Raw genomic sequence first — 27410 nt, forward strand, 5'->3', positions numbered from 1 at the left:
CTTTCAGAGAGTGAAGCTGCCATAAATTCCCTCTTGGGGAGCTTCACTGCCAATAAGGAGACTTTACTGCCTGGAAGAAAACTCCACTGCCAGGAAGGAGACCACTTGCACCTGAATGACAAATTGCATAACTGAACATATCACAAATTGTCATACCATCATTTCTTTCCCTAAAAGCCCATTTGTCTTTCCATAAAAGCATATTTGTTTTCCCAGAGATCCCTTTCCTCCTCTCTTTTCCCATATTATTGGCATATAAACTCTCATCCCTAACTGTACAGAGAGTCTCTTCACCTGAATAAGTGTAAATAAACCTTGTCTATTCTCCTGTTCATCCATCGATTGCCAGTTAATTTACAGGCCCCCAAGCACTGGACCTACGTTGGCAGAGGAAGTTTTTTCTCCCAACACTAATATGAGACAGAGACTGCACAGCAACACCAAGGCCCCTACTACTTGGGATGGGACTCTAAACAGTGGTTTGAAAGCTGCAAATGGGCATGGCTTTCTCATTCACAAAGATGTAAAGGTAAAGGGTTAGGGTACGGTTTTGTTGGGTGGGTAAGGCAATGGAAAGATGAAGCAAAGGAGTCGTGTGAGTGAAGTGATTCACCGTCATAGGAAAGCGAAACCAGGAATAGGTAGGGAGAAAGAAAGTACATGGAGGGGTCACATGGAGATGGCAAGAGCTGAAACAGGAGGATCAGGTCACTGAGTGGGATGCTGGCATTTAATATTCACATTCCAGGTTTTGATAAGGTCCCACGGTTTGAACACAAGAGTGAAGTTATGGAAGTGGAAGGGAAGTGTATTTGTTTTCTATTGCTAGAGTAACAAATTACCATCAAGTTATTGTCTTAAAACAATACCCATTTATTATCTCCCAGTTGTGGAGGTCAGAAGTCTAGACTCTGCTCAGGGTATCATGAGGCCAAGTCAAAGTGTCAGCCAGCTGAACTCTTAGCTGGACGCTCTTCTCTAAAGAACCAAGCAGAGTCAGGTTATTGGCAGAATCCATTTCTTTTTGGTTCCAGGACTGAGTTTCCTGTGTCCTTGCTGAATGTCAACCAGGGGCACCCTCAGCTCCTCTTGGCTGCCTGCATTTCTTCTCATGTGGCCCCTCCACTTTCAAAACAGTTTGAGTCTCGCTCTTTTTCCCAGGCTGGAGTGCAGTGGCATGATCTCGGCTCACTGCAACCTTCGCCTCCCAGGCTCAAGCAATTATCCTGCCTCAGCCTCCTGAGTAGCTGGGACTATAGGCATGTGTCACCATGCCCAGCTAATTTTTGTTATTTTTAGTAGAGACGGGGTTTCACCATATTGGCCAGGCTGGTTTCAAACTCCTGACCTCAGGTGATCCACCCACCTTGGCCTCCCAAAAGTGCTGGGATTACAGGCGTGAGCCACCATGCCCAGGCTCTTTCTGCCTTTTAAAGGGCTTATATGATTAAATCAGGTCTACCTTTACAATCTTGGTATTTTACAGTCAACTGACTTAGGATTTTAGTTATATCTTCAAAATCCTTCAGATCAGTACCTGGATTAGTGTTTGATGAAATAACCAGGGAATGAACTAGAATTGTAGGGGTTAGGGGAGAGGGAGATCTTTAGAATTCTGCCAATTCTGGAGATGGAGTTGAGATCAGAGAGCACAGAAGCTAGGGTGATGGGATGATCATCAAAATAAACACAGAAGTTAACCAAGATAGCAATAATCTTGGAGAGATGAGAAAGGTCAAAAAGCAGGTGTCAAAGTCTTTTAGACATGGAAAGTGAACAGAAGGTGGGTTTTACACACAGAGAGACAGCATGGGGGAGGGGGCAGGGGATCATGGGGGTAGTAAGAGCCCAGATGCTGGAGCCAGAGCACCTTGGTTCGTATAACTTGCTTTATATAGCAGATAAGAGACCAATTAAGAAGTAATTCATTTGGTTATAAAGTTTATTTGGGGCCAGGTGCAGTGGCTCACACCTGTAATCCCAGCCCTTTGGGAGGCCGAGGCAGGTGGATCACGAGGTCAGGAGATCGAGACCATCCTGGCCAACATGCTGAAACCCCATCTCTACTAAAAATACAAAAATTAGCTGGACGTGGTGGCATGCACCTGTAGTCCCAGCTACTCGAGAGGCTGAGGCAGGAGAATCGCCTGAACCCAGGAGGCAGAGGTTGCAGTGAGCTGGGATCACACCACTGCACTCCACCCTGGTGACAGAGGTAGACTTCCTCTCAAAAAAAAAAAAAAAAAAGTTCATTTGGTTATAAAGTTTAAAGTTTATTTGGTTATAAAGTTCACTTCTAAAAATTAGATTGCACTGAAATAAAGAAAAAACCCCTAGATATTGATAATTAACCTGCAGGGTCAGAAAGTACAGTAGAGTATATAACAGTTGTCTCTGCAGATAGGCTAAAAGGTTAAATGTTAAGAATTCACCAAACTACATTTCAGTACCTATAAAAGTCTTTTGTTTAACTAAATTTTGTAGGGAAGTATAACATCCGTACCAAAAAAGTACAGGAAATCTAAGTGGACAGCTTGATATATATTTATGAAGTGAACACACCTGTATACCTATCACTCAGATTAAAAAAAAAAAAAAAAGTGTACTAGCAATGCCACATAAGCCTCCCTCAAGCTCCAGCCCTTCCAAAGGTAACATCTATTACCATTAAAGGTCATCCCTCCCAAAGGTCATCCCATTCTTTCTGACTTCTATCATTATATATTAGTTGTGTCTGTTTAAAACTGTATATAAATGAAGTAGTTATTATTATTATTATTTTTTTTTTTGAGAAAGAGGGTCTCCCTCTGTCACCCAGGCTAGAGTGGAGTGACACAGTCTCAGGTTATTGCAGCCATGGCCTCCTGGGTTCAAGCGATTCTCCTGCCTCCGCCTCCTGAGTAGCTGGGATTACAGGCATGCACCACCATGCCCGGCTAATTTTTGTATTTTTAGTAGAGATGGTGTTTCACCACATTGACCAGGCTGGTCTGGAACTCCTGACCTCATGATCCACCCGCCTTGGCCTCCCAAAGTGCTGGCATTACAGGCATGAGCCATCATGCCCAACCAAGCAAGTAGTTACCATTTTGAGACTGACTTCTTTCATTGAATATTATCTGCATGAAATTTATATATTTTGCAAGTCACAAAGCCATATTCATTCTTATCTTTATGCAGGATTCCACTGTGTGAATACAATATAATTTATTTATCTACTCTTGATGGGCCTTTGGGTACTTTCCAGTTTGGCAATACACCCTAAAGTGTTAGACTGGAAAAGAGTTCTAATGGTCAGTTAAACCCATCATCCACAAGTATGGCTAAATGGAGGCCCAAAATGTGAAACTACTTTCTCCCTTTGATTATGCTCCAAACAGCACAAACAAAACAGAAAAATAGCAAGACGATCAATATTGTAGAAGAAAGTAAATAAGTAAACGATGATTCCATTTCTCCCTCAAGCAGATGTCATCCAACCCCTCATTAAGCAATGTTGTTTTGAGGGCTCCCTTACATTAGGTCCCATGTTTGGCTAACTAAAGAAGAGAAACAAGACACAGGCCCAGGCACAGTGGCTCACGCCTGTATTCCCAGCACTTTGAGTAGGCCGAGGATAGTGGATCACCTGAGGTCAGGAGTTTGAGACCAGCCTGGCCAACATGGTGAAACCCTGTCTCTAATAAAAATACAAAAATTAGCCGGGCATGGTAGCATGCACCTGTAGTCCCAGCTACTCGGGAGGCTGAGGCAGGAGAATTGCTTGAACCTGGAAGGCGAAGGTTGCGGTGAGCCAAGTTGTGCCACTGCACTCCAGCCTGAGTAGCAGAGTGAGACTCTGTCTCAAAAACAAACAAACAAACAAAAAAGCTGCATTTTTAAACTTTTTTTTCTTTCCTCCTTTCCCGCCAGTCTCCAGACACAGCTTTGAGACGAACCACACATGTGTTTTCTGTTGTCTTGAAATACGCCTTTGAATGTGTTTTAACACTCTATTCCCTCCCCTTTCCCACCTTATGCTCCCATGCCTTATGCACATTTATTTACCTGGATGCTAGTTAAGCTCACATCATACTCACTTATCTGGTCATATATTTCTTTAGAATGTTCAGGGGCCTAATCCTGACACAAAAACAGGCACTTCTGGGATTCTCTCCCCAGCCGGAGATTACTTCTAGGCCAGAGTTCACTCCCAGCTAGATATTGACTGCACCACGGACTGGGATTGATTTGTAGCTTGGATGAGCCCACGAAGGTGCTGGCCCCTTCACCAGATGGAACAATAATTCAAGATAAGCTACTGGGGCAAGCCCACGCCACCTGGCACCTACTAGCCCCCTTGCCTCTCCTGCATTCAGAGCCCCTCTTCTGAAACCCCTGCCTTCTCTCCACAAATTGGAAAGTGGACATTTTTGTAACGTATTCTGACCACTTTCCTCCTTGCCGGCAATGGATAACAAAATTCACTCTTTATCATACCTCACTCTTGTTATTTTGTCTTCATTCCACAGGCAATGAGCAACCGGCTCCTCTTTCAGTTATAAACGTAATGTTTTAGAAAGGTTAATCTTATCAACATAAATGCCCATAATTAGCAGATGGGATAAAGAAAATGCACTGGTGTATATGTATATACCATGAGGGTGTAAGATATATACACCATGGAATACTATGCAGCCGTAAAAAAGAATGAGATCATGTCTTACAGGAACATGGAAGGAGCTGGAGACTATTATCCTTAGTAAACTAACGCAGGAGCAGAAAACCAAGTGTCACATGTTCTCACTTATAAATGGGAGCTAAAGGATGAGAACTCATGAACACAAAGAAGGATACAACAGACACTGGGGTCTACTAGAGGGCGCAGGTTGGGAGGAGGGAGAGATGCAGAGAAAACAACTTGGGTACTAGGATTAATACCTGGTTGATGAAATAACCTGCACCACAAACCCTTGTGACACGAGTTTACCTATACAACAACCTTTCACGTATGCCCCTGAAACTACAGTAAAAGTTAAAAAAAAAAAAAGAAAGAAAAAGAAAGGTTATTCTGTTCATGTACAGAATGGATGGGGGGATGTGGGAAGGCAGAGATCAGTCCGGAAATTAAAAAAAAAAAAAAATGATTGAACTAAAGAGATGACTTAAACTGAGAAAAGAGGCATCAAAGAAACATTGTAAATGAAGAATTTACAGAAGCTGGTGACTGATAGAACATTGAAGGTAAAAGACAAAGAAGCTAGAGCTGACATCAAGGTCTGAAAATCTTGGGATTTCACAAATGGAAAATTACGAGGTATAGGAAAGCATGTCTTACATCTCAGGATATTTCCATATATTACCTAGTTCAGTGCCTTGAACACAAGGAATACTCAGTAAATATTTGTTGTCTGAATAATAACGATGAGCTTATGTAATTCAGGAACCTATCTACCCTCACCAGAATCTGCCTTGCTGTGAAAATGGAGAAGAGTTTCATGAAAGACTGACCTTTCATATGATCCATTTCTGACTACTATAAATATTTTATTGCCTATAGAGATAAGACTTTATTTGTGGGAGCAACTAAAGTTAAAGTACAATCAGCATTAAATAAACTTATGATTCATTATACAGTGACCTGGCATTTTTTTCACATCCGGTTGGCATACCTAATATATGATGTCAACATCTCACCTAGAACTATATTTTAGTCTTCCCTACGTCATCATAATATTAGACTAAGAAGCATTATACTGTGTGTGACAAGGCCATCAGCCTGGCCAGGCGCGGTGGCTCAAGCCTGTAATCCCAGCACTTTGGGAGGCCAAGACGGGCGGATCACAAGGTCAGGAGATCGAGACCATCCTGGCGAACACGGTGAAACCCCGTCTCTACTGAAAATACATAAAAAACTAGCCGGGCGAGGTGGCGGGCGCCTGTAGTCCCAGCTACTTGGGAGGCTGAGGCAGGAGAATGGAGTAAACCCGGGAGGCGGAGCTTGCAGTGAGCTGAGATCCGGCCACTGCACTCCAGCCTGGGCTACAGAGCGAGACTCCGTCTCAAAAAAAAAAAAAAAAAAAAAAGGCCATCAGCCAATCTATTTTCTTTAATTCTTAATTTTAATTTTTGTGGGTACACAGTAGGTGTATATACTTATGCATACATGAGATGTTTTATACAGGCACGCAATGTATAATCATCACATCATGGAGAATGGGGTAGCCATCTCCTTAGGATTTTATCCTTTGTGTTATAAACAATCCAGTTATACGCATTTCATTATTATAAAATGTACAATTAAATTGTTATTGGCTGGGCGAGGTGGCTCATGCCTGTAATCCCAGCACTTTGGGAGGCCAAGGCGGGTGGATCACCTGAGGTCAGGAGTGCAAGACCAGCCTGGCCAACATGACGAAACCCTGTCTCTACTAAAAATACAAACAGTTAGCTAGGTGTGGTGGCAGACGCCTGTAATCTCAGCTACTCGGGAAGCTGAGGCATAAGAATTGCTTGAACTTGGAAGGCGGAGGTTGTAGTGAGCCGAGATGGTGCCACTGCAATCCAGCGTGGGGGATAGAGGAAGGCTCTTGTCTCCCTGCCAAAAAAAAAAATTATTATTGACTATACTAACCCTACTGTGCTATCAAATACTAGGTCTTATTCATTCTATTTTTTTGTACCCGTTAACCATCCCCACCTCCTTCCGACCCCCCAATACCCTTCCCAGATTCTGATAACCATCCTCCTACTCCCTATCTCCATTTCAATTGTTTTCATTTTTAGATCCCATAAATGAGTGAGAATATGCAATGTTTGGCTTTCTGTGCTTGGCTTATTTCACATAGCATCATGATTTCCAGTTCCATCTACGTCGTTGCAAATAATAGGATCTCATTCTTTTATATGGCTGTATAGTACTCCATTATGTATATGTACCACATTTTATTTATCCCTTCATCTGTTGACAAACACTTAGGTTGCTTCCTAATTTTGGCTACTGTGAACCATGCTGCAACAAACATGGGAATGCAGATATCCGTTTGATATAATGATTTCCTTTCTTTGGGGTACATACCAAGCAATGGGATTGCTGGATCATATGGTACCTCAATTTTCAGTTTGTTGAGGAGCCTCCAAAATGTTCTCCATAGTGATTGTACTAATTTACATCCTCACCAACAGTGTACAAGGGTTCACTTTTCGCCACATCCTTGCCAGCATTTGTTATTATCTGTCTTTTGGATAAAGCCATTTTAACTGAGGTGAGAGGATATCTCATTGTAGTTTTGATTTGCACTTCTCTCATAATCAATGATGCTGAGCACCTCTTCATATGCCTGTTTGCCGTTTGTGTATTCTCTTTTGAGAAATGGCTATTCAAATCTTTGGTCCATTTTAAAATCAGATCATTAGATTTTTTTTCCTATAGAGTTGTTTGAGCTCCATATATACTCTGGATGTTAGTCCCTTGTTAGCTAGATAGTTTGCAAATATTTTCTCCCTCTCGGTGGGTTGTCTCTTCACACTGTTGTTTCGTTTGCTGTGCAGAGGCTTTTTAACTTGAAATGATCCCATTTGTCCATTATTGCTTTGGTTGCCAGTGCTCGTGGGGTATCACTTAGGAAATTTTTGCTGAATCCAATCTCATAGAGAGTTTCCCCAGTGTTTTCTTAGAGTACTTTCATAGTTTGAGGTCTTAGATTTAACTCTTTAGTCTGTTTTGATTTGAATTTTGTACATGGCAAGAGATAGGAGTCTAGTTTCATTTTTCTGCATATGAATATCCAGTTTTCCCAGCACCATTTGTTGAAGAGGTGGTCTTTTCCTCAGTGTATGTTCTTGGCACCTTTGTCAAAAGTGAGTTCACTGTAGGTGTGTGGATTTGCTTCTGGGTTCTCTATTCTGTTCCATTTGTCTATATGTCTATTTTTATACCAGTATGATTCTATTGGTTACTATAGCTCTGTGGTAAAATCAGAAGTCAGGTAATGTTACGTCCTCCAATTTTGTTCTTTTTGCTGAAGATAGCTTGGCTATTCTGGGTCTTTTGTGGTTCCATATAAATTTTAGGGTTGTTTTTTCTGTTCTAACGAAGAATGTCGTGATATTGTGATAGAGATTGAATTGAATATGTAGATTATTTGGGGTACTATGAACGCTTTAATAATATTGGTTTTTCCAATCCATGAACATGAAATATCTTTCCATTTTTTGGTGTCCTCTTCAATTTCTTTTATCAGTGTTATATAGTTTTCATTGTAGAGATCTTTTACTTCTTTAAGTTAATTCCTAGGTATTTAATTTTATTTGTCACTACTATAAGTGGGATTTCATTTTCAGATTGTTCACTGTTGGTACATAGAAGTACTACTGATTTTTGTATCTTGATTTTGTATCCTGCAGCTTTATTGGTTTATCAATTCTAATAATTATTTTGTGGAGTCCTTAGGTTTTTCCAAATATAAGATCATCACATCTCAAACAAGGATAATTTGACTTCTTTCCCATTTGGATGACCTTTGTTTCTTTGTCTTGGCTGATTGCTCTAGCTAGGACTTCCAGTGCTATGTTGAATAACACTGGTGAAAGTGGACATCTTTGTTGTGTTCCAGATCTCAGAGAAAAGGCTTTCAGTTTCTCCCTGTTCAGTATGTTACTAGTGGGTCTGTCATAAATGACTTTCATTATATTGAGGTATGTTCCTTCTATACCGAGTTTTCTAAAAAGGTATTTGTTATGAAGGGATATTGAAAGTGGTCAAATGCTTTTTCAGCATCAATTAAAATAATCATAAGGTTTTTGTCCTTCATTCTGTTAACATGATGTATCACAATGATTGATTTGCATATGTTGAACCATCCTTGCATCCCTAGGATAAATTCCACTAGGTGATAATGAATGATCTTTTTAATGTATTATGAATTCAGTTTGCTAATATTTTGTTGAGGACTTTGCATCAGTCCTCATTTATCAGAGATGTTTCCCTATAGTTTCATTTTTTTAATGTGTCTTTGATTTTGGTATCAGGGTAACACTGGCCTCACAGAATGAGTTTGGAAGTATTCCCTATTTTTTGAAATAATTTGAGTGGGATTGGTATTAGTTCTTCTTTAAATGTTTGATAGAATTCAGCAATTAAGTCATCAGGTCTAGGCTTTTCTTTAGTGGAGTCTAGTGCACCCAGATATATAAAGCAAATATTATTAGAGCTAAAGAGCTAGGCCCCAGTATAGTAATAGCTGGAGACTGCAATACTCCCAAGATCATTGGGTCTTGCTTTTTGTTTGAGACAGAGTTTCACTCTTGTTGACTAGGCTGGAGTGCAATGGTGCAATCTTGGCTCACAGCAACCTCCACCTCCCAGGTTCAAGCAATTCTCCTGCCTCAACCTCCCAAGTAGCTGGGATTACAAGCACCCACCACCACACCAGGCTAATTTTCGTATTTTTAGTAGAGACAGGGTTTTGTCATGTTGGCCAGGCTGGTCTCGAACTCCTGACCTCAGATGATTCACCCGCCTTGGTCTCCCAAAGTGCTGGGGTTACAGGCCTGAGCCACCACACCCGGCCAGGTTTGCTTTTTTTTTTTTTTTTTAATCCATTTAAAAAAAATTTTTTTTTTTTAATTTTTTTTAAATCCATTCGGCCATTCTATGTCTTTTGGTTGGAGAATTTGGTCCATTTACATGCAATGTTATTATTGGTAGGTAAGGACTTAGTCCTGCCATTTTATTATTTCTTTTCTTTTTTTTTTTTTTTTGTGGTCTTCTTTCTTTCCTTACTGTCTTCCTTCTAGTGAAGGTGATTTTCTCTGGTGATATGATTTAATTTGTTGCTTTATTTTTCTTGTATTTGTTGTATGTTTTAGGGTTTGGGGTTACTGTGAGGCTTGCAAATACTATCTTATAACCCATTATTTTAAGCTGGTAACACCTTAACACTGTTTGTGTAAAGAAACAAACAAGCAAAAAGGAAACTAGTAAGACTCTATGCCTCAACTTCATCCTATTGCTTTTTACCTTTTTGTTGTTTCTATTTATATCTTATTTACTATGTCTTGCGAAGTTGTTGCCGCTGTTCTTTTTTATTGGTTTATCATTTAGTCTTTCTACTTCAGATAAGAATTTACACACCACAGGTACAGTGTTATAATAGTCTATTTTTCTGTGGACTTACTATTACCAGTGAGTTTTGTACCTTCAGATGAGTTCTGATTGCTCATTAATGTCGTTTTCATTCTGATTAAAGTATTCCCTTCACATTTCTTGTAGGACAAGTCTAGTGTTGATGAAATCCCTCAGCTTTTGAGTTGTCCCACAGCTTTCATTTGGGAAAGTCTTTGTGTCTACTTCTTGTTTGAAGAATATTTTTGCCAGATACACTATTCTAGGGTAAGAGTATTTTTCCCCTCAGCATTTTAAATATGTCGTGTCGCTGGGCGCAGTGACTCACGCCTATAATCCCAACACTTTGGGAGGCTGAGGTGGGCGAATCACTTGAGGTCAGGAGTTCGAGACCAGCCTGGCCAACATGGTGAAACCCTGTCTCTACTAAAAATACAAAAATTAGTTGGGCACGGTGGCATGCGCCTGTAATCCCAGCTACTCCGGAGGCTGAGGCAGGAGAACCCAGCAGGCAGAGGTTGCGGTGAGCCGAGATCACGCACTGCATTCCAGCCTGGGCAACAGAGCGAGAATCTGTCTCAAAAAAAAAAGAAAGAAAATGTCACGTCACTCTCTCCTTGCCTATAAGGTTTCCACAGAAAGTCTGCTGCCAGATGTATTGCACCTCTATTGTATGTTACTTGTTTCTATTATCTTGCTGCTTTTAGGTTTTATTCTTTATCCCTGACCTTTGGGAGTTTGATTATTATTATTATGAAAGATAGATAGATAGGTAGATAGATAGATAGGCAGATAGATAGATAGGCAGATAGATAGATAGATAGATAGATAGATAGATAGATAGATAGATAGTTTTGGTTTTTTTTTGTTGTTGTTGTTGTTTTTTTTTTTTTTTTTTGAGATAGAGCTTCGCTGTTGTTGCCCAGGCTGGAGTGCAATGGCATGATCTCTGCTCACTGCAACCTCCGCCTCCTGGGTTCAAGTGATTCTCCTGCCTCAGCCTCCCGAGTATCTGGGATTACAGGCACCCACCACCACGCCCAGCCAATTTTTGTATTTTTAGTAGAGATGGAGTTTCACCATGTTGGCCAGGCTGGTCTCGAACTCCCGACCTCAGGCGATCCACCCACCTGGGCCTCCAAAAGTGCTGAGATTATAGGCATGAGCCACCGTGCCCAGACTCTCTCTCTTTCTCAAAATATCTTATTGCATTGTACTCACCTATATTTGGACCAAGTTTGAGGACCCGTAACTGAAGTCACAGAAGGCAAAACTGTGGATGAGTGCGGACTACTGTATACAGTCTGATGGAACTTCTTTCTAATCCTTGCATATTTTCCACATCTTTATCTCTCTGTAGCAGGATCTTGGGTAATTTCCTCATGTATATTTTCCAGGTCACTAATTCCTTATACAGTTGTATTAACCTCCTGTTTAATCTTCTATGCATTTGAATTCTTAATTTCAATTATCAGGGTTTTAATTTCTATTATTTTTATTTTTTATTTTAGAGATGGGGTCACTCTCTGCTGCCAGGCTGAAGTCCAGTGGCACAATTCATGGCTCACTGCAGCTTCAAACTCCTCGATTCAGGGAAGCCTCCCATCTCAGACTCCAGAGCAGCTGGGACTACAAGCGCATGCCAACATGACCTGCTAATTTTATTTTTTTTACAACTTTTTTGGAGACAGGGTCTCACCACATTGCCCAGGCTGTTTGTTCTCAGACTCCTGGCCTCAAGCCATCCTCCTGCCTCAGCCTCCAGAGCGCTGGGACTACAGGGACATACCACCACAGCTGGCTAGGGTTTTTTATTTCTAAAAATACTATTTCGTTCTTTTTCAAATTGGCTATTTGATTGTCTCCTGTTCTTCCTCATGTTTTCAATGCCATCTTCACATTTTAAAACATTTCAAGCAGAGTTATTTACTTTAATTCTGATAATTATAATATCCAAAGTCTTTGTGTTTCTGGTTCTATTATCTATGGCTTGCTTGATCTCTTTTTTTTTAATTATGAATTTTTTGTTGGCTGCCTATCTGCAGGAATTCTTTGAGGACTGAGGAGGATACACTTATCTGGGAAAGTTTGTGTTTGCTTTCAGATACCTGGGAATATTACCCATCCTGACAGCCTTTGAATTACAGACGTGTGGGGCCCAGCATGATGGCATGTGCCTGTAATCCCAACTACTCAGAAGGTTGAAGCAGGAAGATCACTTGAGGCCAAAGGAGTTCCAGGCCACAGTGTGCTATGATTGTGCCTGCAAGTAGACTCTGCACTCCAGCCCAGGCAACATGGCAAGACCCCATCTCTAAAATTAAATAAATAAGGCTGGGTACAGTGGCTCATGCCTGTAATTCTAGCACTTCGGGAGGCCGAGGCAGGTGGATCACCTGAGGTCAGGAGTTCGAAACCAACCTGGCCAACATGGTGAAACTCTGTGCCTACTAAAAATACAAAAATTAGCTGGGCATGGTGGCAGGCGCCAGTAATCCCAGCTACTCGGGAGGCTGAGGCAGGAGAATTGCTTGAACCTGGGTGGCGGAGGTTGCAGTGAGCCAAGATCGTGCCACTGCACTCCAGTCTGGGCAACAAGAGCAAAACTTCGTCTCAAAAAAAAAAGAAAAAATCCTGAGCTGGGTGGCTCACGCCTGTAATCCCAGCACTTTGGGAGGCAGAGGCAGGTGGATCACCTGAGGTCAGGAGTTCAAGACCAGCCTGGCCAACCTCGTGAAACCCTGTCTCTACTAAAAATACAAAAATGAACCGGGCACAGTGGCACCCACCTGTAATCCCAGCTTACTCAGGAGGCTGAGGAAGAAGAATTGTTTGAACCAAGGAGGCAGAGGTTGCAGTGCGCCAAGTCATGCCACTGCATTCCAGCCTGGGAGACAGAGAAAGACTCTGTCTCAGGGGGAAAAAAAAATAATTAATTAATTAATTTAATTAGTAAGTAAATAAAGTATAGACTTGTGGTTTTTCAATCATGCAAAGAATGTTGATTCAGATCCCAAACCACTTAAGATCTGGCCAGCGGCTACACATTCTTAAAGGAGGCTTTATTTCTTCTTTTTTAAAACTTCAATTCATAGCCCAGTCCAAGATGGAAATGTTTTCTCTGCTTTTACAGGATGGGTTCTTTTTCTGGCGTGCCCATTCTGAGCTCCAGACAGTATGCATGAAGATAAGCTTTCATTTTGTGCAGACTCAGGGCTTTGTTCCCTATCTTCTCTGTGTAGTGGACTTTTTAGGTCATAAATAGCATTGTAGGGTTCAAGGCACACAGGGACTTCGAAGAGTAGCTTAATTGCCTGGTCTCTGCTCCTGTTCCATTACCGATCTTAGTGGACTCATCTAAACATTGAAAAGCAGTTTAACACATTATCAAGTATTTTTCATTATTATGTAGGTCAAGTGGTTTCAGGATTTCTAACACTGCAATATCGCTAAAAATAGAAGTCCTCAATTGTATTGGTCATCATATTCACCTTTTCTTGTTATCATGGAAATTCTGAAACATTTCCAAAGTAGAAAGTATAGTATGACAAACTCCTATGTATCAATCATCAACTAGTAGCCAATCTTTGTTTCATTGATATCGACCTTTTTTCCCTCTTTCCCACAGATTATTTTGAAACAGATTTCAGAAAGCAAACTACTACACAATTGATTTACTTAAGAAATGGAATTATGTTCTGTGTGATTGCATCTAAATAGTTTCTTTAACCACATCCTTTTGTCTTCCATTGTTTACTGTAAAATTATGAATCTAAAAAATTGAGTAGATTCAGGTCCAATCACTTGACAATAATACATTCTAGTCACTGTATACCTCCATTAGGAAGCTCCGAATGCCTACTTTTATTCATCACTATTTTCAGATATCTATAACAGATATGGATTCTATCTTTCAAGCAAACTCCAACACTATTATCACATCTAAACAATGTACAATTTATTTTTACTTTTATTTTATTTTGGTGGAAGTGCCAGGGACTGCAATTTTCTCAATAGCATCAAATATCCAGTCATTGTTCACATATCTCTAATTGTTGGCCAGGCATGGTGGCTCATACCTGTAATCTCAACACTTTGGGAGACTGAGATGGGAAGATCATTTGAGCCCAAGAGTTTGAGAACAGACCGGGCAATGTAGTGAGACCCTGTCGCTACAATAAAAAAGAAAACAGGCCAGGCGCAGTGGCCCAGGCCTGTAATCCCAGCACTTTGGGAGGCCGAGGTGGGCAGATCACAAGGTCAGGAGATCGAGACCATCCTGGCTAACACGGTGAAACCCCGTCTCTACTAAAAATACAAAAAATTAGCCGGGCGTGGTGGCAGGCGCCTGTAGTCCCAGCTACTCGGGAGGCTGAGGCAGGAGAATGGCCTGAGCACGGAAGGCAGAGCTTGCAGTGAGCCGAGATCGTGCCACTGTACTCCAGCCGGGGCAACGGAGTGAGACTCCATCTCAAAAAAAAAAAAAAAAAAGAAAACAAATATCACTGATTGTCTCATAATTTTTAATGTTTAAATTTTCAAATCAAAATCCAAATAATGTCCATATTACTTTTGGCTGATGTGTCTCAGACTTGTTTAGTTGAAAGGATCCCACTCACACTCTCTTATTTCCCCCTTACAGTTTGTTATGGACAGAATTGTGTCCTCGAGAAATTCATGTTGAAGTGCTATTTTCAATACCTCAGAATGTGACTTTATTTGTAGACAGGGTTTTTGAAGAAGTGATTAAATTAAATGAGGTCTTTATGGTGGGCCTTAATCCAACCTGACTCGTGTTCTTTTTTTTCTTTTTATTTGACTTTAAGTTCTGGGATATATGTGCAGAATGTGCAGGTTTGTCACATAGGTATACACGTGCCATGGTGGTTTGCTGTACCTATCAACCTGTCATCTAGGTTTTAAGCCCCGCATGCATTAGGTATTTGTCCTAATGCTTTCCCTCCCCTTGCTCCCCATCCCCCAACAGGCCCTGGTGTGTGATGTTCCCCTCCCTGTGTCCATGTGTTCTCATTGTTCAACTCTCACCTGTGAGTGAGAACACTCAGTGTTTGGTTTTCTGTTCCTGTGTTAGTTTGCTGAGAATGATGGCTTCCAGCTTCATCCATGTCCCTCCAAAGGACATGAACTCATTCTTTTTTATGGCCACATAGCATTACAGGCATGCGCCACCACGCCCAGCTAATTTTGTAGTTTTAGTAGAGACAGTCAGGGTTTCTCCATGTTGGTCAGGCTGGTCTGGAACTCCTGACCTCAGGTGATCCGCCTGCCTCAGCCTCTCAAAGTGCTGGGATTACAGGCATGAGCCACCATGCCCAGATGATGATAGTTTCTTTTGCTGTGCAGAAGCTCTTTAGTTTAATTAAATCCTATTTGTCAATTTTGGTTTTTGTTGCAATTGCTTTTGTTGTTTTTGTCATGAAGTCTTTGCCCATGCCTGTGTCCTGAATGGTATTGCCTAGGTTTTCTCCTAGTGTTCTCATGGTTTTGGGTTTTACATTTAAGTCTTTAATCTACGTTTAGTTAATTTTTGTATAAGGTGTAAGGAAGGAGTCTGGTTTCAGTTTTCTGCATATGGCTAGCCAGTTCTCCCAGCACCATTTATTAAACAGGGAATCCTTCCCCATTGCTTGTTTTTGTCAGGTTTGTGGTGTTCTCATACGAAGAGGAAATTTGGAAACACAAAGAGACACAGTGAGAAAATAAATTTCTGTTGTTTAAATCAAGTATTGTATTTTATTATGGCAGACCTAGCAAACTGCTACACAATTGATTTACTTAAGAAACAGAATTGTTATGGTCTTTATATGATTGCATCTAAATAGTTTCATTAATCAATCACATCCTTTTGCCTTCCATTATTTACTGCAAAATTTTAAATCTAAAAACTTGAGTAGATTCAGGTCCAATCATTTGACAGGAATACATCCTAGGTGTTGTATACTTCCATTAGGAAGCTCCAAACCCCTGATTGTCTCTCTTCTTTTGATGATTATTACTAGACCCATTAAGTATTTCATTAGGGGTTACAAATTTGTAGTAGGCTACATTTATAACCCCTTCTTCATTTATTAGCTGGAAATTTTATTTAAAGAGAACACTTCATTAAGAATTTGTTTACCTCGAGGTCCAGTATGTTCAAAACAGGCAGAGTAACTGCTGCATTCTTTTCCTTTATTTGTTTTCAAAATAACAAGTTTGATTCTATATCACAATCCAAAAGTGACTGGCCAATGAATTGTTTATCTTCATGAACTCATGGATTTAAACACATAATGTATTTACTATTTAAACACATAATTTAAACACCTAACTCTTTAAACACATAATTGCATTTATTCTTATTGATTCCCAAAATATCTTGGCCAGTGGAAGGCCCTTCAAATTGCCTTCAAGTTAGTAGTCTCCGGGTGCATTCTTGCTTGCTAGCATAACAACATGTTCCAGGCTCATTTTTCATTTCCTGCCTCAGATCTGGAACCAACCATTTATCTAAGAAGCTCTGACGCCTTTGAGTGAGAAATAGCATTTAGGAAGCATAATTTGTATTCTTCTATTTTATTTCTGAAATAAAAATATCTGAAGCAAGCATGGCATTAGGTTATGATGGGATAATGGTTGTGGGGACACTACAGACATTTGCTATGTTATTCATCCTTTGTGTGTGTCATGTTTCCATTACTCCATATATAACAACCCTTGTGAAGAATTCCTCACAGAGTTCTCTACAGAAAAGTGTTGTTTCTCCTGATGTATTGATAGTAATGATTAGAAAATTAGTCCTTAAATGCTCCATCTACACATGGTAATTTTTGTTTTTAATTATTATGATTATTCTCATTTTTTTTCTTTGTTTGTGGAGACAGGGCCTTTCCATGTTGCCCAGGCTGGTCTTGAACTCCTGGGATCAAGCAATCCACCTGCCTTGGCCTCCCAAAGTGCTGAGATTACAGGTGTGAGCCACTGCACCCAGCTTGATATGAGTACTGATTATTCTTAACCCAGTATTTACTAATATCATTTCCTCCTCTCCTGTTCTCTTCATAATTTTTTTATTTATCTCATGTCATCTTTTATCAACTCTTTTAATGAAAGCTATTAACTTACTTTTAATAGGCAGATAATAAATACAATAATGAAACCAAAAAGAATGCTTTTTTTTTTTTTTTTAATGACAGGGTCTCACTCTTTCACTCAGGTTGGAGTGCGATGGCCCAGTTACAGCACACTACAGCCCCAGCCTCCTGGATTCAAGTGATCCTCTCACATAGCTGGGACCACAGGCACATGCCAGCACACCGGGCTAATTTTTTTTTTTTTTTTTTTTGTAAATACAGGGTCTCAGTATGTTCCCCAGACTGGTCTTGAGCTCCTGGACTCAAGCAGTCCTCTCGCCTTGGCCTCCTACTTCTGGGATTATAGGTATAAGCCACTCCACCCACCCTCTACAAATTTTAAAGTAAATTTAATTTTAAATTTCACATCTTCCTTAATAATGAAATATGCTTATTCTATACTTAATTTCCTGAAGTCATAGTATTTCTCCATGTGCCTTATAAATGGTGTCAAGTTATAGCAAGTATTCTCAATCATGAAAGAAGTCAGGTTAGTCAATGTCCACGAACACTAGTTGAAAAATACTACTTAACATCAAAACCCAGCTAATCAAAAGAGATAAAAAGAGTTCTGGAAAAGAGAAGCAAAAAGACTGATAACACACATTAAATACATTTATATAAAAATGAATGGCCGGGTGCACTGGCTCATGCCTGTAATCCCAGCACTTTGGGAGGCCAAGGCGGGTGGATCACAAGGTTGGGAGATCGAGACCATCCTGGCTAACACAGTGAAACCCCGTCTCTACAAAAAACACAAAAAAAATTAGCTGGGACTGGTGGCGGGCGCCTGTATTCCCAGCTACTTGGGAGGCTGAGGCAGGAGAATGGCGTGAACCTAGGAGGCAGAGCTTGCAGTGAGCCGAGATCGCACCACTGCACTCCAGCCTGGGCAACAGGGCGAGACTCTCCCAAAAAAAAAAAAAATGAATATTACCCTTGTGGAAATTATGATTATATTGTAGAACATAATTGAAATATTATAAACATAAATATTTTTATGTAATAAAAACTAAGCAAGAGAGAGAGGTGGTGGAACAAGATCACTGAATTGTAGCCTTCATCAATTGTCCTCCCCACAGGAACACTAAATTGAACTACTATCCACCCCAAAAAACACCTTCACAACAACCAAAAATCAGATGAATGATCATAGTGTGGGTTTTAACCTCACATCATTGAAAGCAACACTGAAGAGGAAAGGAAAGACAGTCTTGAACTGCAGACACCACCCCTCCCCAATCTCACGGCAGTGGTCACATGCCATGGAGAGAGAATCTGTGTGTTGGGGGAGGGAGAGCACAGTGATTATGGGACTTTGCATTGGAACTCAGTGCTGCCCTGTCATAATGGAAAGGGACACTCTGCATTGGAACTCAGTGCTGCCCTGTCTTAATGGAAAGGAACACTTCACATTGGAACTCAGTGCTGCCCTGTCATAATGGAAAGGGACACTTCGCATTGGAACTCAGTGCTGCCCTGTCTTAATGGAAAGGAACACTTCGCATTGGAACTCAGTGCTGCCCTGTCGCAGTGGAAGGAACACAGGGCAGAACCAATGCTGATGAAGGGAGCATTTAGACCAGATGTAACCAGAGGGAATTTGCCTATCCCAGTGGTCAGGACCAGAGTTCCAGCAAGCCTTATCACTGTGAACTAAAGTGCTCTGGGGTTCCAAATAAACTGGAAAGGCAGAATGGGCCGTGAAAACAGCAATTCCTGGAAGTTTTGGTGCTATGCTGGGCTCAAAACCAGTGGACTTGAAGGGCAACATGACCTAGTGAGACACCAAGCTGGGGCAGCTAAGGGAGTGCTTGCACCAACCCTTACCCAAGCAGTGCAGCTCATCCTCCCTTCCACTTGAGCAGAGGCAAGGGAAGAGTAAAGATGACTTTGTCTTGCAACTTCAATACCAGCTCAACCACAGTAGAATAGGAAACCAATCAGAGTTGTGAGGCCCTAGCTCTTGGATAACATTTCTAGAAACACCCTGGGCCAGAAACGAAATTGCTGCCTTGAAGGAAAAAACACAGTCCTGGCAGGATTTATCACCTGCTGACCAAAGAGCCCTTGGGCCCTCAATAATCAGTAGTGGTACCCAGGTAGTACTTGCTGTGGGCATTTGGTGAGACTCAGAGACTTGCTGGCTTAAGCTGTGACTCAGCACATTCCTAGCTGTGGTGGCTATGGGGCGTGGCCACTTCTGCTTAAGAAAAGGAGTACTCTCAAGTGTAATGAAGACTGTCTTGCAGCTTAGGTACCAGCTCAGCACAGTGAGGTAGAGCACCAAATGGGCTCTTGGGGACCCTGATTCCAGGCCTTGGCTCTTAAATGATATTTCGGGACCTGCCCTAAGCCAGAGGGGAGCCCACTGCCTGAAGGGAGAGTCCCAAACCTAGCAGCAATTCAATACAAGCTGTGACTGAAGAACCCCGGGGCAGGCAGTACTTGCCACAGGCCTGGGACAGTACTGGGCAATAGGGAGAGACTCCTCTGCTTGTGGAAATGAGAGGAAAGTGCGACGGACTTTGTCTTATTGCTTGCGTTCCAGCTCAGCCTCAGTGGAATACAGAACCTGGTAGATTCCTGAGGTTTCCAGCTGCAGTCCCTGGCTCCCAGATGACATTTATGGACCTGCCCAGGACAGGGAGAACTTGCTGCCCTGAAGGGAAGGACACAAGCATGGCTGACTTCACCACCTGCTGATTGTCAAGCCCTAACACCTTGAGTGAACATAGGTGGCAGACAGGCAGTGGCTACCATGGGCCTTAGGCAATACCCAGTGCTATGCTGGCTTTAGGTCTGATCTAGTGCAGTCCCAGTGGTGGTGGCCACAGGGGTGCTTGTGTTACCCCTCTCCTAGCTCCAGGTGGCTGAGCACAGAGAGAGAGACTCCATTTGTTTGGGAGAAAGTAAAGGAAGAGAACAAGAATCTCTGCCTGGTAATTCAGAGAATTCTTCTGCATCTTATCCGAGACCACCAGATTTTATCTCTGTGAGTCTGCAAGAGCCACAACGTGATAGGGCTTGGAGTGCCCCCTGATACAGATATGACTACAGTGACAAAAAATTTAGATAACAACACCCAATTCCCACCGTACACCTGGAAAGCCTTCCCAAGAGGGGTAGGTACAAACAGGCCCAGACTACAAAGACTATAATAAATACTTATCTTCAATGCTCAGGGGCTGATGAACACCAGCAAGCATCAAAACCATCCGGGAAAACATGACCTCACCAAATGAACTAAATAAGCCACCAAAGACAAATCATGGAGAGACAGAGCAAAAGAAAGATGGAAAGAAAGATGACCTTTCTTTCAAACAGATAATTCAAAATAGCTGTTTTCAGGAAATTCAATGAAATTTAAGATAACAAAAAGAAGCAATTTACAATCCTATTTATAGGAATCAGAGTCCTAAAAATGTAACAAAACAATTGAAATAACTAAAAGGAATCGAACAGAAATTATAGAGTTGAAAAATGCAATTGACATACTGAATAATGCATCAGAGTATTTTAATAGCAGAATTGATCAAGCAGGGACATAACTAGTGAGCTTGAAGACAGGCTATTTGAAAATACACAGGCAGAGAACACGTGCACACACAAAGAATAAAAAAGAATGAAGCATGCCGACAAAATCTAGAACATAGCCTGAAAGGGGCAAAGCTAAGAGTTATTGGCCTTAAAAAGGAGGTAGAGAGGGGGTTAGAACTTTATTCAAAGGGACAATAACAAAGAACTTTCCAAAACTAGAGAAAAATACCAATATTCAAGTAAAAGAAGGTTACAGAACACCAAGCAGATTTAACCCAAATAAGATTACCTCAAGATATTTAATAATCAAACTTCCAAAAATCAAAGATAAAGGATCCTAAAAGCAGCAAGAGAAAGGAAATAAATAACATACAATGGAGCTCCAATATTCCTGGCAGCAGACTTTTCATTGGAAATCTATAGGCCAAGAGAGAGTGACATGACATATTTAAAGTGCTAAAGGAAAAGAACTTGGATCCTAGGATGGTATGTCTGGAGAAAATATCCTTCAATATGGAAAAATAAAGACTTCCTGAGATAAACAAAAACTGAGGAATTTCATCAACACCAGGCCTATCCTACAAGAAACAATAAAAGGAGTACTGCAATCTGAAAGAAAAAAATGTTGCCCAGGTGCAATGGCTCATGCCTATAATCCCAGCACATGAGAGGCCAAGGCAGGAGAATTGTGTGAGCCCAGGAGTTCAAGACCAGCCTGGAAAATATAGTGAGACCTTGTCTCTACAAAAAAAATTTTAAAATTTTGAAATTTTTTATGGAAATGATGGTGTGCACCTGTAATAGCAGCTAGCTACTCAGGAGGCTGAGGTTGGGGGCTCACTTTAGCCCAGAAGGTATAGGTTGCAGTGAGTGGAGATCATGCCGCTGTACCCTAACCTGGCTAACAGAGTGAGACCCTGTCTCAAAATAAATAGTAAATAAGGAAAACAAGAAAAGAATGTTAATGAGCAATAAGAAATCACCTGAAAGTACAAAACTCACTGGTAATAATAAGTACACAGAAAACCATAGAATATTATAACACCGTAGTTGCAAAGTATAGACTACTCATATTTTGAGTAGAATGACTAAAAGATAAACCAATGAAAAGAACTACAACAACTTTTCAAGACATAAAAAGTCTAATAAGATATAAATAGAAAAAAACAAAAAGCTAAAAAGTGAAGGGATAAAGTGTAGCATTTTTATTAGTTTTTGCTTGTTAGTTTGTTTATGCAATCAGTGTTAAGTTATCATCAGTTTAAAATAATGGGCTATATTATCTGAAGTCAGGCATGGTGACACATGTATGTAATTCCAGCACTTTAGGAGGCTGAGGCAGAAGGATTGCTTGAGTCCAAGAGTTCAAGATCAGCCTAAGCAACAAAGCGAGACCCCATACCTACAAAAAATAAAAGAAATAGCCTGGTGTGGAGGTGCACGTTTGTGCTCCCAGCTAATCAGAGGGCTGAGGTAAGAAAGGTCAGTTCAGCCCGGAGGCTGGGGTTGCAGGTAGTTGTGATTACACCACTGCACTACAGCCCGGGTGACTGAGTGAGACCCTGTGTCAAAATGTATGCATTATTTGCAAGCCTCATAGTAACCTCAAATCAAAAAAGATCCAACAGATACACACACACAAAAAAAAGAAATTAAAACATACTGCCAGAGAAAATCACTTTCACTAAAAGAAAGAATGGAAGGAAGATAAGAAAAAAACAACAACTACCATAAAACAAATAACAAAATGACAGGACTAAGTCCTTATCAATAATAACATTGAATGTAAATGGACCAAATTCTCCAATAAAAAGATACAGAGTTGTCAAATGGATTAAAAAAGCAAAACTCAATGATCTATTGACTGCAAGAAACACACTTCACCTATAAAGACACACATAAACTGAAAATAAAGAAATGGGAAAAAGCACTCCGTACCAATAGAAACCTAAAAAGAGAAGATGTAGCTATATATATGTAAGACAAAAAATTAGAAAAGACGATTATATAATAATAAAGGAGTCAATTCAGCAAGAAGATATAACAATTGTAAACATGTATGTACGCAACACTACAGCACCCAAATATATAAAGCAAATATTATTAGAGCTAAAGACAGAAATACACTCTAATATGATAATAGCTGGAGACTTTAACACCCTACTCTTAGCATTGGACAGATCTTCCAGACAGAAAATCAACAAAGAAAAATTGAACTTAATCTGCACAATACACCAAATGAAACTAATAGATATTTACAGAACATTTATCCAACAGCTACAGAATACAGATTCTTCTCTTCAGCCATGGATCTTTCTCAAGGATAGACCATATGCTAGGCCACAAAGCAAGTCTTTAAAAATTCAAAAAAAAAAAAAAAATCAAAATTACATCAAGTATCTTTTCTGACCAAAATGGAATAAAACTAGAAATCAACAACAAGAGGAATTTTGGAACTATACAAATACATGGAAATTAAACAACAGGCTCCTGAATGACCAGTGGGGTCAATGAAGAAACTAATAAGAAAATTAAAAATTTTCTTGAAACAAATGATAATGAAAATACAACATAGCAAAACCTATGGGATACAGCAAAAGGAGTGCTAATACGGAAGTTTATATATGCACTACACAAAAAAGTAGAAAAACAGCCAGGCGTGGTAGTTCACGCCTGTAATCCCAGCACTTTGGGAGGCCGAAGCAGGCAGATCACAAGGTCAGGAGATGGAGACCATCCTGGCTAACACGGTGAAACCCCATCCCTATTAAAAACACAAAAAATTAGCTGGGCATGGTGGCGGGCACCTGTAGTCCCAGCTACTCAAGAGGCTGAGGTAGGAGAATCGCTTGAACCCAGGGGGCAGAGGTTGCAGTGAGCCAAGATCACACCACTGCACTCCCACCTAGGCCACACACTGAGACTCTGTCTCAAAAAAAAAAAAAGTAGAAAAACTTCAAATAAACAACCAAACTATGCATCTTAAAGAACTAGGAGAGGAAGGGCAAACCAAACCCAAAATTGGTAGAAGAAGAGAAATTATGAAGATCAGAGCAAAATAAATGAAACTGAAACAAAGAAAACAATAGACAAAATCAATGAAACTGAAAGTTGGCGTTTTAAAAACAAATTGACAAACCCTTAGCCAGACTAATGAAGAAGAAAAGAGAAAAACAAAAAAATAAAATCAGAGATGAGAAAGGAGACACAACAACTGATACTGCAGAAATTCAAAGGATCATTAGAGTCACTATAAGCAACTATATGAGAATAAATTGGAAAACCTAGAAGAAATAAATTCCTACTAGAAATACACAACCTACTAAGAATGAACCATAATGAAATCCAAAATGTGAACAGATAAATAACAAGTAATAAGATTGAAGCCATAATAAAAAGTCTCTTAGCAAAGAAAAACTCAGAATCCAATGACTTCACTGCTGAATTCTAGCAAACATTTCAGGAAAAATGCCAATTCTACCAAAATGATTCCAAAAAATAGAGGAAGGGGGAATAATTCCAAACTCATCCTATGAGGCCAGGGTTACCTTGATGCCAAAACCAGACAAAGACACATCAAAAAAAGAAAACTACAAGCCAGTATCGCTGATGAATATTGATGAAAAAATCCTTAACAAAATACTAGCAAATCAAATTCAACAATACATCAAAAACATCATTTATCATAACCAAGTAGAATTTATCCCAGTGATGCAAAGATGGTTCAACATATACAAATCCATTAATGTCATACATCATATCAACAGAATGAAGGACAAAGACATGATTATTTCAACTGAAGCTGAAAAAAAACTTGCTAACATTCAACATCCCTTCATGATAAAAACCTCCAAAAAACTGGGTATGGAAAGAATATTCCTCAACATAATAAAAGTCATATATAACAGACCCACAGCTAGTATTATACTGAATGGGGAGAAATTGGAAGCCTTTTCTCTAAGATCTGGAACAAAACAAGGATGTCCACTTTTACCACTGTTATTCAACATGGTACTGGAAGTCCTATTTAGAGCAATCAGATAAGAGAAAAAAATAAAGGGCATCCAAACTGAAAAGGAGGAAGTCAAATTTATCTTTGCTGGCAGATGATATGATCTCATATTTGGAAAAACTAAAGACTCCAGCAAAAAACTATTAGAACTGACGTAATAGTTGCATCCTAAAGTTTCAGGATACAAAATCAACATACAAAAAATCAGTAGCATTTCTATATGTCAGTAGCAAACAATCTAAAAAATCAAGAAAGTAATCCCATTTACAGTAGCTACAAATAAAATAAAGTACCTTGAATGTAATCAAAGGAATAAAATATCTTTACAATGAAAGTGATAAAATAGCAATGAAAGAAATTGAAGAGGACACCAAAAATGGAAAGACATTCCATGTTCATAGATTGGAAGAATCATTGTTGTTAAAATGTCATATTACCCAAAGAAATCTACAGATTCAATGCAATCCTCATTAAAATACCAATGGCATTCTTCATAAGAACAGAAAAACAAATTCTAAAATTTATATGCAACCTCAAAAGACCCATAATAGGCAAAGCTATCCTAAGCAAAAAGAACAAAACCAGAAAAATCACATTACCTGACATCAAATTATAGTACAGAACTATAATAACCAAAAGGGCAAGGTACTGGCATAAAAACAGACACATAGACCAGTGGAACAGAATAGAGAACCCAGAAACAATTCCATACATCTACAGTGAACTCATTTTTGACAAAGGTCCCCAAGAACATATACTGGGAAAAGAATATCTCTTCAATAAATGATGCTAGGAAAACAGGATATCTATATTCAGAAGAATGAATCTAGACCCCTATTTCTTACCATAAACAAATATCAAATCAAAATGGATTAAAAACTTAAATATTAAGACCTCATGGCCGGGCAAGGTGGCTCACGCCTGTAATCCCTGCACTTTGGGAGGCCAAGACGGGTGGATCACCTGAAGTTGGGAGTTTGATACCAGCCTGGCCAACATGATGAAACCCTATCTCTGCTAAAAATACAAAAAATTAGCTGGGCATGGTTGTGGGCACCTGTAATACCAGCTACTCACGAGGCTGAGGGAGAATTTCTTGAATTCAGGAGGCAGAGGTTGCGGTGAGCTGAGATCACGCCACTGCACTCCAGCCTGGGCAACAAGAGTGAAACTCTGTCAAAACAAAACAAAACTCAAACTATGAATCTACTAAAAGAACACATTGAGGAAGATCTCCAGGATATTGAACTGTTGTCCAGTTTTTTTGAGTAATACCCCATGAGCACAGATGACTAAAGCAAAAATGGATAAATGGGATCACATCAAGTTAAAAACGTTTGCACAGCTAAGAAAACAATCAACAAAGTGAGGAGACAAACCACAGAACCATATTAATGGGAGAAAATATCTGTAAACTACCCATCTGACAAGGGATTAATAACCAGAATGTATAAGGAACTGAAAAAAAGTATATTAAAAAAACTAGTAATCCAATTTTAAAATGGCCAAAATATCTGAACAGACATTTCTCATAAGAAGACATACGAATGGCAAACAGGTACATGAAAAGGTACTCATTATCATCGATCAGAGAAATGCAAATCAAAACTGTCATGAGATATCATCTCATCCCAGTTAAACCAGTTTTCATCCAAAAGACGGGCAATAACAAATGCTGTCAAGAATGTGGAGGGAGAAAAGGGAACCCTTGTGCACTGTTGGTGGGAATATATATTAGTCCAACTACTACGGAGAATAGTTTGGAGGTTTCTCAAAAAACTAAAAATAGAACTTTACATATGATCCAGGAATCCCACTGCTTGGTATATACCCCCAAAAAAGGAAATCAGTATGACAAAGAGATATCTGCACTCCCTTGTTTATATTACAGCACTATTCAGAATAACCAAGATTTAGAAACAGCCTAAGTGTCCATCAGCAGATGAATGGATAAAGAAAATGTGGTACTTATACACAACGGAATACTATTCAGCCATAAAAAAAAAAAAAGTAGATCTTGGCATCTGCAACAAAATAAACGGAATTGAAGGTCATTATGTCAAGTGAAATAAGCCAGGCACACAAAGACAAACTTCCCATGTTTTCACTTGTTTGTATGAGCTAAAAAATCAAAACAAGTGAACTCATGGAGATAAGAGTAGAATGGTGGTTAGGGGCCAGGCGCAGTGGCTGAGGCAGGCAGATCACTTGAGGTCAGGAGTTTGAGACAAGCCTGGCTAACATGGTGAAATCCTGTCTCTACTAAAAGTACAAAAATTTAGCTGGACATGGTGGCGGGTGCCTGTAATCCCAGCTCCTCGGGATGCTGAGGCAGGGAGAATTGCTTGAACTCAGGAGGCAGAGGTTGCAGTGAACTGAGACTGCGCCACTGAACTCCAGCCTGGGATATAGAGCGAGACCCTGTCTCAAAAAAAAAAAAAGGTGGTTACCAGAGACTGGGAAGGTACTGTGGCAGGGGAGAAGTGGGGCTGGTTAATGGGTACAAAACTGTAGTTAGATGGAATGAGTAAGATCTAGTATTTGATAGCACAACTGGGTGATTACAGGCAATAGTAATTTACTGTACATTTTAAACTAACTAAAAAAGTATAATTGGGTT

The 27410-nt window shown here is 40.1% G+C and overlaps 1 protein-coding gene across 4 annotated transcripts in view; it reads right to left on the reverse strand.

The window, feature by feature from the left end:
* Positions 1 to 27410, reverse strand: part of ABCG2 (ATP binding cassette subfamily G member 2 (JR blood group)) — a 142202-nt gene that overhangs the window by 68965 nt on the left and 45827 nt on the right. For 2 of the 4 annotated variants that reach the window (XM_074040119.1, XM_074040110.1), the window contains exon 2: positions 25868 to 25963. The exons of the other annotated variants lie outside the window; for them this stretch is intronic. The gene's annotated coding sequence lies outside the window, so the exon portion shown is untranslated. The remainder of the gene's footprint in view (positions 1 to 25867; positions 25964 to 27410) is intronic. 4 annotated transcript variants of the gene reach the window in all.

This window comes from Macaca fascicularis, chromosome 5, assembly GCF_037993035.2.
Source record: "Macaca fascicularis isolate 582-1 chromosome 5, T2T-MFA8v1.1".
Classification (NCBI taxonomy): domain Eukaryota; kingdom Metazoa; phylum Chordata; class Mammalia; order Primates; family Cercopithecidae; genus Macaca; species Macaca fascicularis.